This window comes from Lissotriton helveticus, chromosome 2_1 (genome assembly GCF_964261635.1).
Source record: "Lissotriton helveticus chromosome 2_1, aLisHel1.1, whole genome shotgun sequence".
In the NCBI taxonomy this organism is placed as follows: Eukaryota; Metazoa; Chordata; class Amphibia; order Caudata; family Salamandridae; genus Lissotriton; species Lissotriton helveticus.
In genome coordinates this window covers 174,438,110-174,450,898 of record NC_136059.1, presented here as the reverse complement: position 1 = coordinate 174,450,898, position 12,789 = coordinate 174,438,110, and the positions used below count along the sequence as shown (strand labels likewise).

The 12,789-nt window shown below is 41.6% G+C and overlaps 1 protein-coding gene across 3 annotated transcripts in view; it reads left to right on the top strand.

Moving 5' to 3' along the window:
• CNTFR (ciliary neurotrophic factor receptor) overlaps positions 1-12,789 on the top strand; it is an 883,959-nt gene that overhangs the window by 311,391 nt on the left and 559,779 nt on the right. For all 3 annotated transcript variants that reach the window (XM_078674690.1, XM_078674691.1, XM_078674692.1), the window contains one exon: positions 784-879. The gene's annotated coding sequence lies outside the window, so the exon portion shown is untranslated. The remainder of the gene's footprint in view (positions 1-783; positions 880-12,789) is intronic.

Here is a 12,789-nt window from a genome sequence, read left to right as displayed (position 1 = left end):
TCTTATAAATCATTTTATGTATATGTGTGTTCTATTTAATTGAGTCTGTTTTATATCAATATATGTTACATTCTTGTCAATGTATGTTTCATATTCATTATGACACATCATATTCGTTTAAATTCATTCCATATTAATTGCTGGTCATTTTCATTGCACAATGTGTTGTGCATTTCAGACAGTGACATACTTATATCAGTTTGTATCATATTAGTTCTTTTGGTCATTTTAATATTTTTCTGTGAGGTTTGTAATCATTACAGTTAGCCTCTTATTCAATTTACTATATCTGCCATCTATAATTTTTGTAATCCATTTCTTGAAGATTATAGATATTAAGTGGAGAAATTATTTGCACAATGTATTCACTTCCTTAATTTTGTGAATTTGCAGTGAATATTGTATACATTCTGGTGTGTGGCAAATTTACTTTTGATGCATGTATATATATAATGTCCATTATGTCCAGTATAAGATATTTCAAGATGTTCCATATTCAGAAAGCTTCAATTTGTATATGAATAGTCTGGTAAACAGAGGAAAATGCAGATTAAATTAGTAATTTGTGGGTTATTGCTCTTAAAAGAAATAGAAGGGCTAAAGTGACCGTAGACTAGAATTTGAATGGGATTTGCAGATTGGTGTCACACGATAATTATTTACTTAATAGACCATTATTTGGTGAACAAATGTGTAAAATCTGCCATTCAGTGCCATACAGTATTGTTTTATCTGTCACATTGGAGATGTTTTTCTAATCTAAAATTTGGTTCCTTTTGCCAGGGGATTTGATATCTTGTGGGTGGACTTGCGGCTGCTGCTCTGGCCTTGTTTTGAGACCTGCGGAGGGCATTACATTCAGCCCTTTTTCTTCCAGAGGTAGGTTCCCATAAGAGCTTTTCCACATTGTTGCTTCCTCATTGTTTGAACACAACATGGAATTCTGATTTCAGCTTTAATGCCCATATGAACTGTGTTTTTGTAACTAAATTTGGGGAAGGATGTAGCCTTAGGGCTAGAGCGGTTGACGTGGAAGCTGGGGAACCAGGTTCAAGTCTCGGCAACAATGCTCAACATCCTTTGATTCTGGGCAAATCAATCTTCCCGTGCCTAACAAAAATGAATGTGTCCTTGTGTAACAAAACGGGTGCTATGTAAAGCGCTCTGATACCCGATATCTTCGGGTCTAGTTCACGCTATATAAAACTCTAAACATTTTTTTGCCTTTTATGCTTTTATTTTTCATTTTGTTTTTATTGCCTTATTTTCATGCGATAAGTACCAGTACAGTAATTATTGTCATAACTCTGTGTTTGTTGCCATTCTTTGTTTCTGTTCATTTTCTTTGCAAAATTGATTGTCATCAATGTAGAATGGCAATCCTTGGCATCCTTCTATTTAGCTGTAAATATAAAAGCCCACTTTGTTTTAAAGAGAACATGAAATGATTTTAATTTTTTCTCGTGAAGATAAATTGTTTTCCAAGGATCAGACAGTTTTCAAGAAAGAATGGCAGTAATAAATATCAGGTTTCCTTTTTCCAAATTAAAAATGTAAACCACCAGAAAACAACTCCTCCACTTTCTATACAATAGTACAATACAAAAAAACGATACCTAGTGCAATGAAACAAGCAGGTTACCCATAATATTTCTGCGGAAAAATAATCCAATAAAAAACTGGTTAAATTATTATTAAAATACTTAATGTTCTAGATGACAATTATTTCATGAAAAGTGCCACCCACTATTATAGCAGCAATTTATTTGCAATGTATGAAAGTGGATTGTACAAAAATGTACTTTTTCATGTATGCCATTAACGCGTTACTTACCATAGATATATTTGTCAAACACTCACCCAGTAGCTGAATAAGCAGTACCTCCTTCTCTGATCCAGCACTTCTAATACATTGTGGGAATTGTAATAATGTCCTTTTCTATTGTTTGTCAAATTTTAAGACTTCACAGTGCACTGAATGGAAATTTGAAAGGTAGAAATGTAATCAGTCTTACATTGTGGACTTGGAGTGTTGGAGATAGAGTTATATGCAGTATTAATGTTACACAACACACTGTGGGCCTTGTGTAGAGTTTGACAGAGTGAGACATTTGCCAAAGGCTGGTCGTTGTCTTCTCCATCCTGCTTAGAGTGTATCAGCTGTGCACTCTCAATGCAGCACCTCAATGCAGCACGGGGAACATCCTTTACCACGCGGATTTTACTCCGCAGTACCTTTTCAACGCGTCTTTTACAACGCAAGTCGTAACCACGACTTGCGCTGGAGGGCGCTACAGGACAAGGAATAATTTAATTTACTATCCAACACCTTCCCTACTGTACGTAGGCTGGTGTTGGAATAGTAAATTAAAAAATTCCTAAGTCCGCACCCCTCCAACGCAAGTCGTGGTAACGACTTGCGTTGTAAAAAACGCGTTGTAACGGTACGCGTGGTAAAACCATGCGTCGTACCGTCGTACATCCATGCAGCACACGAGACAGCCGACACGTTTTGGCGGATGTCCCGCATTCCCCAGCTCTAAGGTGGACCTTCTGTACTCTCTTTATAGGCTTTGTAAGGATGGGAACCCGAGGTTAATGTGGAGAGGAGAGAAGTGTGTGTAGGGTGCAGTGTGTAGGCCACGGCCAGGTCACTGTGACTCAAAGTATTCCACTATTGCTCTAAAGTCGATATAGAGCGTGCAAGTATTTCCAAGCTTACCAGATGACTCCATGTCACTGGGACATCTAGTTTGATTTTCACTGTTGTCAGTGAATTCTGGGAGTTACATTTTTGGTTCAGTTCAAATAACCAATTGGACAAGCACACCTGAAAAAAGTGTAGAGCAGGAAAAGCTATGTCACAGTGGCATGGAGTCATGTGTTGGTTAACTGTTATGCAGGAACAAGATGCTTTGACAAAGAGCTTCATACGGCACCTAGTAGGCACTGCAAATAATGTAATGTTAATTAACCGGCCAACCTCAGAAGAATGTCAGTCTGAAACTGCTCTGTCAGGATTCAAACTCAACACCTTCAGGTCATTGCAGAAGTGAAAGGGGAGCGCACTGAGTCAACGTACCAGCATATAGTGGAACAGGACTCAAAGAAAGAACATTGGGCTCCATATAACTTCATGTTTAACTATTTATTGAAATTCAGAGGGTTTATGCAGCCAAATATTGTCTTTCTCCAAAGCTCTTCCTCTACACTGGCGAGCGACTGGAGATTATCCAACACTGTAGAGTCTACAGTGTTGGAGAATCTCCAGTCGCTCGATGCCTAGAAATAGTTGGGTTCGTCAATGTTCCTCCTTGCTTGCCTGCTCACCACTCTGGTGAAATGAGATTGCTTGGCTGACCGATTGCAGATATTATCCCCCACATCTGCATGCAGTTGTGAAGGGGCTTCTTCGGAGCCTACGCTGCGTGACCACTTAATGGCGTTCTGGCACATTGAGCCGGAGCCAGCACTCCTTCATGTCTCCTAATTTCCCGTTAAATGGATGATGCGCTATCCTTCCTCCCGTTGGGACTGTACCAATGATTGAGGAACTCCGGGGGACATTTCTACACATCTGATTACAACTGGTCCAGGGATGCTGACGCGTCTTCATTGTTGGGTGAAAAGGATATCTAATTGGCTGTACATTGTTAGGACCATCTTCAGTTTCAGACCACGTCATGTCCATTCAGTAAGCAGCCATCACTGTTTGGGATCCTTCAGTCATTTTTCCAGGTACCTGAATTTCATTTACTTAGATGTAAAATACAGAAACACAAGAAATCATGTTAGAAAATATTTTTGGGAATTAGTGAGGATAGGTACTCAGTGCTCCCATAAAGATATATATAGAGTGAGAAAGAGACAGAGAGACATGGTGTGAGATAGAGAACTAGGGGGAGATAAGTAGACAGGCTGCAGTGAAATACTTTGCTTGTATTGCTGCAATTTTTATAGACTTATCTCTGTCTCCGCTGATTTTTTAAGCCACCCGTTTCATGCCTTTTTTTTGTTTCTTTTATCAGCTTTTGACATATATTTCCATCAAATGTTCTCAAGCACAAACCCTGAAGAAAGATATATCTTAAATTCTGAACACAATTTATTTGCGACAGTGCAAGTAAAAACAATACTTATTGTCTCACAAAATTCATGCCTACTATGAAGATGTTCTTAATGTTAGGCATTATTATTATTGCGCCATATATAAAGTTAACAATAATAATAATGCCTAACAGTAAGAACATCTTCATAGTAAGCACATAACCAGAGAAGGAAATGGCACTGTTGTCATAGTTCTCTCATTGATAATGGTAACATCATATATCACGTAACCAAGAGATCACTTCTATCAATTGTGATATGATCAGTTCCATTACGGGTGGAGCGATCGACACTGCATTTGGTGTGTGAGTTATGGTTTGCTTGGCTGGTGTGTGAGTAATGAATTGCAGAGTTTACAATAAATGGGAAATTTCAATGGGTTTCAGTTTTTAATTCATAACCATAACTGTACTTTGATTTTGTTTTTTTTCCCAAAAAAATTCACATTTCAGAGATAGGCTTAAACATACCTCAAGATATGCAAAAAAAAATTGTAATTGGACTTTATCCATGCTTTTTAGGCAAGTTTTTTGACGTTTTGTGATGCTATCATGCATTTATTTTTGTCGTGCCCATCCCCCTCACAGGTCAATCCCCACGCTGGTCCAACCCCCACATCTGCATGTTTAAGTGTCTGTTGCACCCAACACTGAATGATTTACCAAGGATCATGTTAATTAAGACAAATACATTCTTTAATAGGAATATATTTGCATATGTATCTATATATATAAATCTATGGCTTCCCAACGAAGTGAGTGCGGCACAATGACTCCTATCTGGAGCAAGTGTATACCAATAAACCGTGGTTCACGCATTTAGTGCAACGTTGGTACTACCAGAGTAAAGTATAACTAATCAGATAAAACAATATTTACTGTCTCAGAGACTCCATTCTAGCGTCCTCTGACAGAAGCATACAACTGCAGCCATTCTTACAAGGCATAGTTGTTGTGAATAATCTCCCCTAACCTCTTCTGTGCACGAATAAACAGCTTTGTTTCCAAATACTGCGCCCAAAAACACATCATGGTATAGAGCATGCAGGCAGATCTGCGGAGTGTAATGTACTATTTCTCACAGTTTTTGAGGGACAGGACGGGACGTCATGCACTCTGACGACTTCACATCTTTTGATTCATGGCCCCCTACCCACACTCAACAAGGGTAGTAAATAGCATATTACATTCTGGGTAACTGCCTTTATATTAAATCTGTGTTGAGATGATTCACATAGATACACCTTCAATATATGTGTGTGTGTGTCGGAACTGTTCAAGACCCTGTCACGGCACTACAGACTGAGACTTAATTATCTCGCTTACTGCTCCGGAGCCCACTGAGGGTAAATAAATGCTTTTAAAACTTTGAAATGCTTCACAGGACCTACTGAAGGTATTACAATTGTTCTCTAGGACTACAATGCCTATAATGCAATGCGCGCACTTAGCGCGATTAAATGCAGAAAAGAGAACCGCCTGTGAGCCTCAATATGCTAATGACCTTCGAGAAAGAGGCAGTGCGCCTCGAAACGCGTCAGGTCGGCGAAAACATTCTGGGAGCAGTATTGCGAGTGTGTCATGTTTATCACCGGATGGTGCAGCCTGTTGGGAGTGCGCCCCTAAAAGCTGGGATGTTTTGGTGGAAGATATATATATATATGTATATATATCCTGAATTCCGTTCCTCTCAAGCACATGCAGCTTCCTCTGCCAGCAAGTAGACACCGGACACGGACCTCGAGGTACTTCACAAATTTATTACGCAGAAAGAGTCACAGACGTTTCGGCTCAACGGAGCCTTGATCACATGACATATATATATATATATATTTATTTATATATACACAATATCAGCCTATATCAGTCTATGCACATATTTACAATTTTGCAGTACAATCTACTTCACCCCGAAATCAGTAAGATTATCTTTCGTTCTTTATTTTCTCACTCACTAAGCCCAAGTAAATGAACCGAAGTTAATAAAATCCATCTCACCCTCACAAATAATAATACTAGTTGCTAATCCTCTGTATGTTCGATTACTGAATGATAAAGCACAGCTTCCGCAGTAAACATTGCACCTGGAGGGTCCTTTCTTTTGTTTTCATTCTCGTTTCTTTTATGTGTTTTTCCAACTCGCCTGTGTTCCTGTTCTTTACAGACGAATAATGTTTTCGACCCTTGCTGTGCCCTCAGGGCGTTGTTCGAGAACAATCCGCACCACCGATCAATACAATACAAAAAATAAATTAAGAGACCACAATTCAGAGGAACTCCACAGGAAGAGTTCGAAGGAAAGCTGTTTACTTGACCCTGTGAACGAGGCTGCAGGACCAGCGTGTATCTAGGAGGCATGCTGATGCTGGCATGAAACGACTCCAACACCCACCCACCCCAAAATCAACATGTGTGAACCCAAAGTGCCTTTTTTGCATTCAGCAACTTCTCTCAGGTGTGAGACTCCCACTTGGAGTCCAATAACTTGGGAGAGAGCAGGAAACCCACAGAAGCCAGACAAGACAGCCTTCTGGTTACAAAGTGATCTGAATGTAGAAGAGGTACCCAGGTATTTATTTATTTATGAGATGCAGTAAAATCACTTCTGTTTGTTTGGGGTCGCCCCACTGGGCACTGATTGATCTGAGGAGGTAGAGAACATGTTTACACACTTGCTGATATTTTTTAACACATCCGGCTCATGCAGGTGGTCGGGTTTAACAATTGTGTGGGCCACTCTTCATATGGTCTCTTATGAAGCGGATGGTTTCATGGTGGTTTGACAATACGCAGGTATTGCATCACAACTAGTGGTTTTTCTGTATTTCTTATGCATGGAATAGCAAATGTCAGTGGTGGTAGACAAAGTATAGAGCAGATGAGTGTGTGCTTGAGTGTTATGAGTAGCCTCAGTTTCGATATAAGATAGGACATCATTTTGTAGTAGCCATCCCAATTATTTTTCTGTTAGGTTTTGCTAGCATTAGTACTCAGTGCGCTGATGATCAGTCTCATTGCAAATGTGTTTTTCCCCTAAACATGTACTTTTAAATTGGTCACTCTCCGCTGGCTTTTTTAATTCTACAGTAAAGCCATGGTGGGGTAGCACAGGAAGTGCATTAGCGACGTGGAAGTTAAATGTCATATTTGAGTAATTATAGAACCCACGGATATGATCAGAGAACACTATTGTGCTGTGGGTAGGCTGCAGGTTTAAAACCACTGCAGTGACACTTGTCAAAGGAAATGACTTTGCCCTATAAGAAATGTATTTTTCTTTATTAGACAAGTCACCCCTAAGTGTGTCTTGCAAGCCCGGTCAGCTTGGTTCTCAATATATAAAAGTGAGACATACTCACTAATAAGGAAGCGTCTGACCCCCACTGTGAACTATTGCAAAAGATTGTCTGTTAACGTGAGGATTAAGCTACATATTCTATGAGTGTGACTTTGAATAAAAAATGAATTTCTTTTTCTCAACTTGGGAAGATGCTAAATAAATAATTCACAGTTCTTTTCTACATGTTATTAAATAGTATATGTCAGGTGTGAAACACATTCTTTGCTATGTGTAGTGGAAAAGGTCAACTGTGTGCTACCTGAGAGTAAACTGGTTTAGAATCAGTTTGGCCAGTAGATTAGAACACATGTGCCAGAATAAGTATCACCGACTGGTCTCCTGGAAGACTGAAGTGGTTTCAACTGTGACCGTTTAGCAGGGATTATTCATCTAAGAGGGAGACAGGAAACAATGGCAACACAAATGGCTACATTATTAGCTCTTCCATTTGAACTGTGGTTCCCAACTATGGGTCTCAGGAACTAAAGCACTTAATTCTACAGGCACTCTGGGCTTTCTGTCTGTACCCCCAGCAGGAAGGAAAGCCAATTTTATGACAGGTAGAAAGTAGGAGATTTCATCTCTATATTTGAGTGTCTGAAAGGGGATTCCAAGCTCTTGCTGAGGGAAGAAGGCTAGGGCCACCCCGGCAGACTACTTAGTGCTACATTTAGAGATCAGTGCTGGTCCAGCATCATGGTGGTCCTTCTGAAGGTACAAAACCTTTGGTTCGACAGTCAATATCGATTTTGACGGCCATCCGCCAAACTTTAACAGACTTTTTGTTTTTCAAACTCCAACACTGGGAGGATGTTATTCAAAAACAATAAAAACTAATGATCACTGACACCAAAGAAGTTTTCCCCTTGGTACGTGGCCATTATTTACATTTTGGTTCTGTACCTCATCACCAGATTTTATCCGGCAGTGACGGACAGACGGAAAAGAATATTGCATCGTCTACCCTAATTAGGGTGGGTGGTGAAGTGCCCTTCCTCCTTCGGCCCCTCCTCTCTTGGGCTATCATAGGAAGCTTTCCTTTGATGGAGCTAACTGGGGATCCTTCGGTGGAATTCTGATGGTCCTCCTGAAACTAAATATGGTGGGCGGGCTGTTATTTTCTTGGATATGGTACGTCATCACATTTGAAATGGAGTGCCCTGGCCATCAAAGTATAGATCCCCACCTTTGTCATTTTATCGTTCTCTTGAGGACCACTGGTGAGGCTGCTCCAAAGACGGTGCACCTCCAGTGTGTACACTTTCTGCCTTTGTCCTGCTCTGAACTTTGTTCCATAAATCAAAAAGCTTCCGCATGACCTTGCAGTGAAGGTATCCAGCCTTGTAGAGCTCATTCCAGCTACAACAATCAATGCATGACTTAGATGGGCCATTGTTGCCTGGGTGTGAATTGATTCTAGTATCTTAGGCCTGAAACTAGTGCAGGATGTTATTCTGGAGTAGCTGCAGGTTTTGAAGTTCATATGATGTTACAGAGGCCACAGATGAAATCCTGAGGGCTGGGGTTCACGTGGGGTTGAGCATGCATTCCGTTTGCTTATTAATGTTAGTGCGCCCTGGCACTGTAACGTCTTATGCAGAGAAGCACAGGGAATTGGGTGGGAAATCCTATTTATCCGATGGGTAGGCTGATTTATGAGGTGAGGAGAAATATAAGACTTTGCGGAAACATTAACTGGGACCTGGGACAACATTTTAAACCATAGGGACTATTGCAATGAACTCTTTTTCATATGTTGTGGCTTGCCTCTTTGATATTGTCAGATGGGAATGCTCTCTTCAATGTTGGTTGGTTGCCAAGCCACATAACCTTCATTTACAAAGCTGATGTCTGACCTACAACCTACTCCTCACGCCTGTGCTGGATTGGAAACTTGGTTGTTGGGAGGAGCAATGCACAGTCCTCTATATGTTGGATAGGCTGTGACATCACAGCAGAGTAAGCAGAGAGGATTATGGGTAATAATATGAATGATGCAGACAGAAGGAGAAAGTTGTAGTAATGTGGGCAGGTAGACATTCTTCCTCAGTAGCACAGTGGGTGACAGCACATTTCTATCTAGTGGGTTTGAGATGAGGACTCAAAGTGTCAAGATACGACCACTATGAGCTTTCAGAAAGGGACGTTCAGAAGTGGATGGAGTGAATGTAGGTAGCGTGAGAGCTGGATACGCATGGGCAGTACTATCTATCTAGCATCAGGGCTGGATTAGAGCCAATGCAAAGATATTTTGTCACTCGTGACGAGATGTCATTTTGCTTTTGAGGGAAACTTGGCATCCTGGTGCTGATGGCAACTCCGGTGGATAAACAGTTTTGACGTATGGCAGTAGAACCCCTTGTATTTTTCAAAGGTCTTTCCTCTACTTAAACTATTTATAAACAGCCTAAACCCGTTTACAAATGAATAGGGAACACCAGCCTTGTTTCAGTGCACCACCTTCCCTCCAATTGGTCTTCATCCAAGCGGTTTCTTCATCGCTCAGTATAACTTCCATCTCCATTGCAGTTTTGGACAGAAATAGCCAGGCTCATAGATTTCTCCTACTGGCTGAACCCAGCAGGAGTGACCATCACACATCTCACCCCAACCAAACCAGGTCCTTTTGGGTCTGGTCGGCCGCTTTTAGAAAGGACTGATAAAGGAATGTATTGATTCGTTAATTCACGCAATAGACTCACGAAAAAAATAATGGGAAAAACAGAATGGTCTTCTACTGAAAAGCAACCAATCTTCGAATTTATGGCACATTCGGCTTTTTTTGAACATTTACTGACGAGGAATGGTTTTCCATTATATTATGTGTAAGACCAGGAGTTGTGCCGTTTTCCACACTCCGCTGTTCCGATGTGGAACACGCACTGGACGCAGTGGAGTTTCTCAACATGGCCGATGTCCAAGGAACAAACATTTATCACAAATAGAGGTTTCCTATTGTGCTGCTAGGCTATGAGGGTCTGGTACCCAGCGTCAGGGAACAAAGAGGCTAAATGAGCCGTGCAAGCTACTATTCCAAGCAGGGACCAGGACTTGTGCATCATGAATGAATGAATAAATACCACAAGTTGTAAACTGGTTTGCTTCGAGGTACATTTTTACCTGGAAGAGGGGCTGCCCTGACTATTCTGCAAATGGTTTGTCTTGAGGTGGCGTGTCATGGCACAAATCAGTGTACCGGACCAATCAACAGACTATGGATAAATCAAAGCCACAGCATTCAGAACACAGACAGTACTCACAATAAAAATAGTTTCCATTACTCAATGTACTGGGCCGCGAGCGGAACAAACCCCAAGCATTTCCTCGCTTCCCAGGCAGGTATCCAGGAATATGACAGCTCGCGAGATAAATTGCCCAACTGAGATGTTTCTGTAAGCCAAGAAGAGCTGAGAGGGATTATGCTGTCTTGTTCTCCATGCAGCCAGCCAGCGGCTCCTTCTTTTAAAGACCAGGACACTTGGGGATCTGATCTAAGAGGGATCTTTGCATGTTTTTATCCCACACCCTGGTGGCTCAGAAGGAACGGTGCCAGCAATGACAATGTGTTGAGTTTCATCTCACAGACATACGCCATCTTGGGGCAGCTCGTGATCTGCTCTAGCAAACTCAAACTCTTTTGATGCTGGTGACAGGGGCCTCCAGATGGCACAAAACATATCCAAGAAGATAGTGAGGTTACCTGTTGGTGAAATGTAACTTATTAGGAAGATCTTAATGCATTGTTAAAGTAAGATTTTTTAATGCCTATCTCGGAAATGGAGCATGGTTGAAAATATGATGGTACGGCTGGTGTTGCATCAAAGTTGCAGAGAGGAGGACTCGAAGGGGGTTCCAAAGAGAGGGCTTTGTAGGTCTGTTCCTGACTGATCTGACGCAGCAGAGAGAGGAGGCAGAAAAATCGATTTGCAGGAGTGCTGCCCACTTGCTGTGCAATTTCCTTTTTTAACGCTCACTAGGTCTAGACTCCATGAGGTTGAGCAGGCAGGACTCCTGTCCTTCAGAAGGATGTATGACTGTACAACGTGTGCTTTTACAATGCATACCATTACCACGCAGGTTTTACAACGCAAGTCGTTACGACGACTTGCGTTGGGGGGCGCTGGATAGTGAATAGTTTAATTTACTATTCCAACTCCAGTCCCCGTGGATAGTAGGGAAGGAGTTGGATAGTAAATTAAACTATTCCCTATCCTACAGCGCCCTCCAGCGCAAGTCGTTGTAACGACTTGCGTTGTAAAACCTGCGTGGTAATGGTACCACATTGTAAAAGTTTTGTGGTAAAGGATGTTTCCCCCTTCAGAAACTAGACTTCCTGGAGAGTGTACTCTGTCTCCCTCTTTCCACCTTACGCTGAAGGCACGCCTGACCCATCCCGTATGTAGTCATGAACTAAGAGGTATTGGTAGAGCTCGAACCTAGCTAGAGAGCACGGGAGCGCTGAACATCATGTTAGGTGCCATGTACCGCGAGGCGTACACATCCAAGGAAAGTTATAATTATTTTGACGAACAACATAATATCAAGTTGTTAGGGCTGATCCATCAGATTGAGTCGGGTGCAGACGTGTGCCGGGGCGATAACGCGTGGAGACGCAATCCTGCCTCGCTCTCCTTGACAAGAGGTATTGTCTTTGCAGGTAGGAAGAACGAGCGAGCTATTTTGATTCTCTCTCGTCAGCCTGCTATTATATTCCCCCTCGTACATTCATCAGAGGATCCGAAGTAGAAGAAGACAGTTCCGCGCATTATCATTTGTCTTCTAAAATGGAGCATCTTATCTTCTCAGAGTGCCAGATTCTCTCTAAGGGGAGTCATTTTTCAAGTCACAAATTCATCTCAGTAGATGTTTCACGTGGTCTCTGTCCAGAAGGCAGGAAAGGGCTGGCCCGGCCCCCCCCTCGCAACCACAGTGTGTTATGGATCTAGGCAGGGACTTGTTCTTGATGTTCGCTCCAGGGCTAGAACTGCAAATTCTCTTATACTAGCAAATATATATTGTTACAGTGGCTTCATAGAATGGTGCACGTATCCCACTCAATTGTTGACCTTGTCGGCAATCAAATTTCACAAAAATGTCAGCCTCAGCTGCGTTAGTCTACCAAGTTCTGTTGCTGACTCAGTAAATGCATTTGAAAGCTTTTTGTGGGTTCTGCCTCGGGAAATGGTCTGAAACTCAACTTTCATTATTTCTAGATGATTGGAGGATAGGCTGCCCTGCTTGTGTCTCAGCTATGAGAAACAAACAAAACCTACACACCAGGGAAGAAAACATATTGCTGCAGGTCAGGTGAACTATTTAATAAAGATGTGCTGTATTAAATAT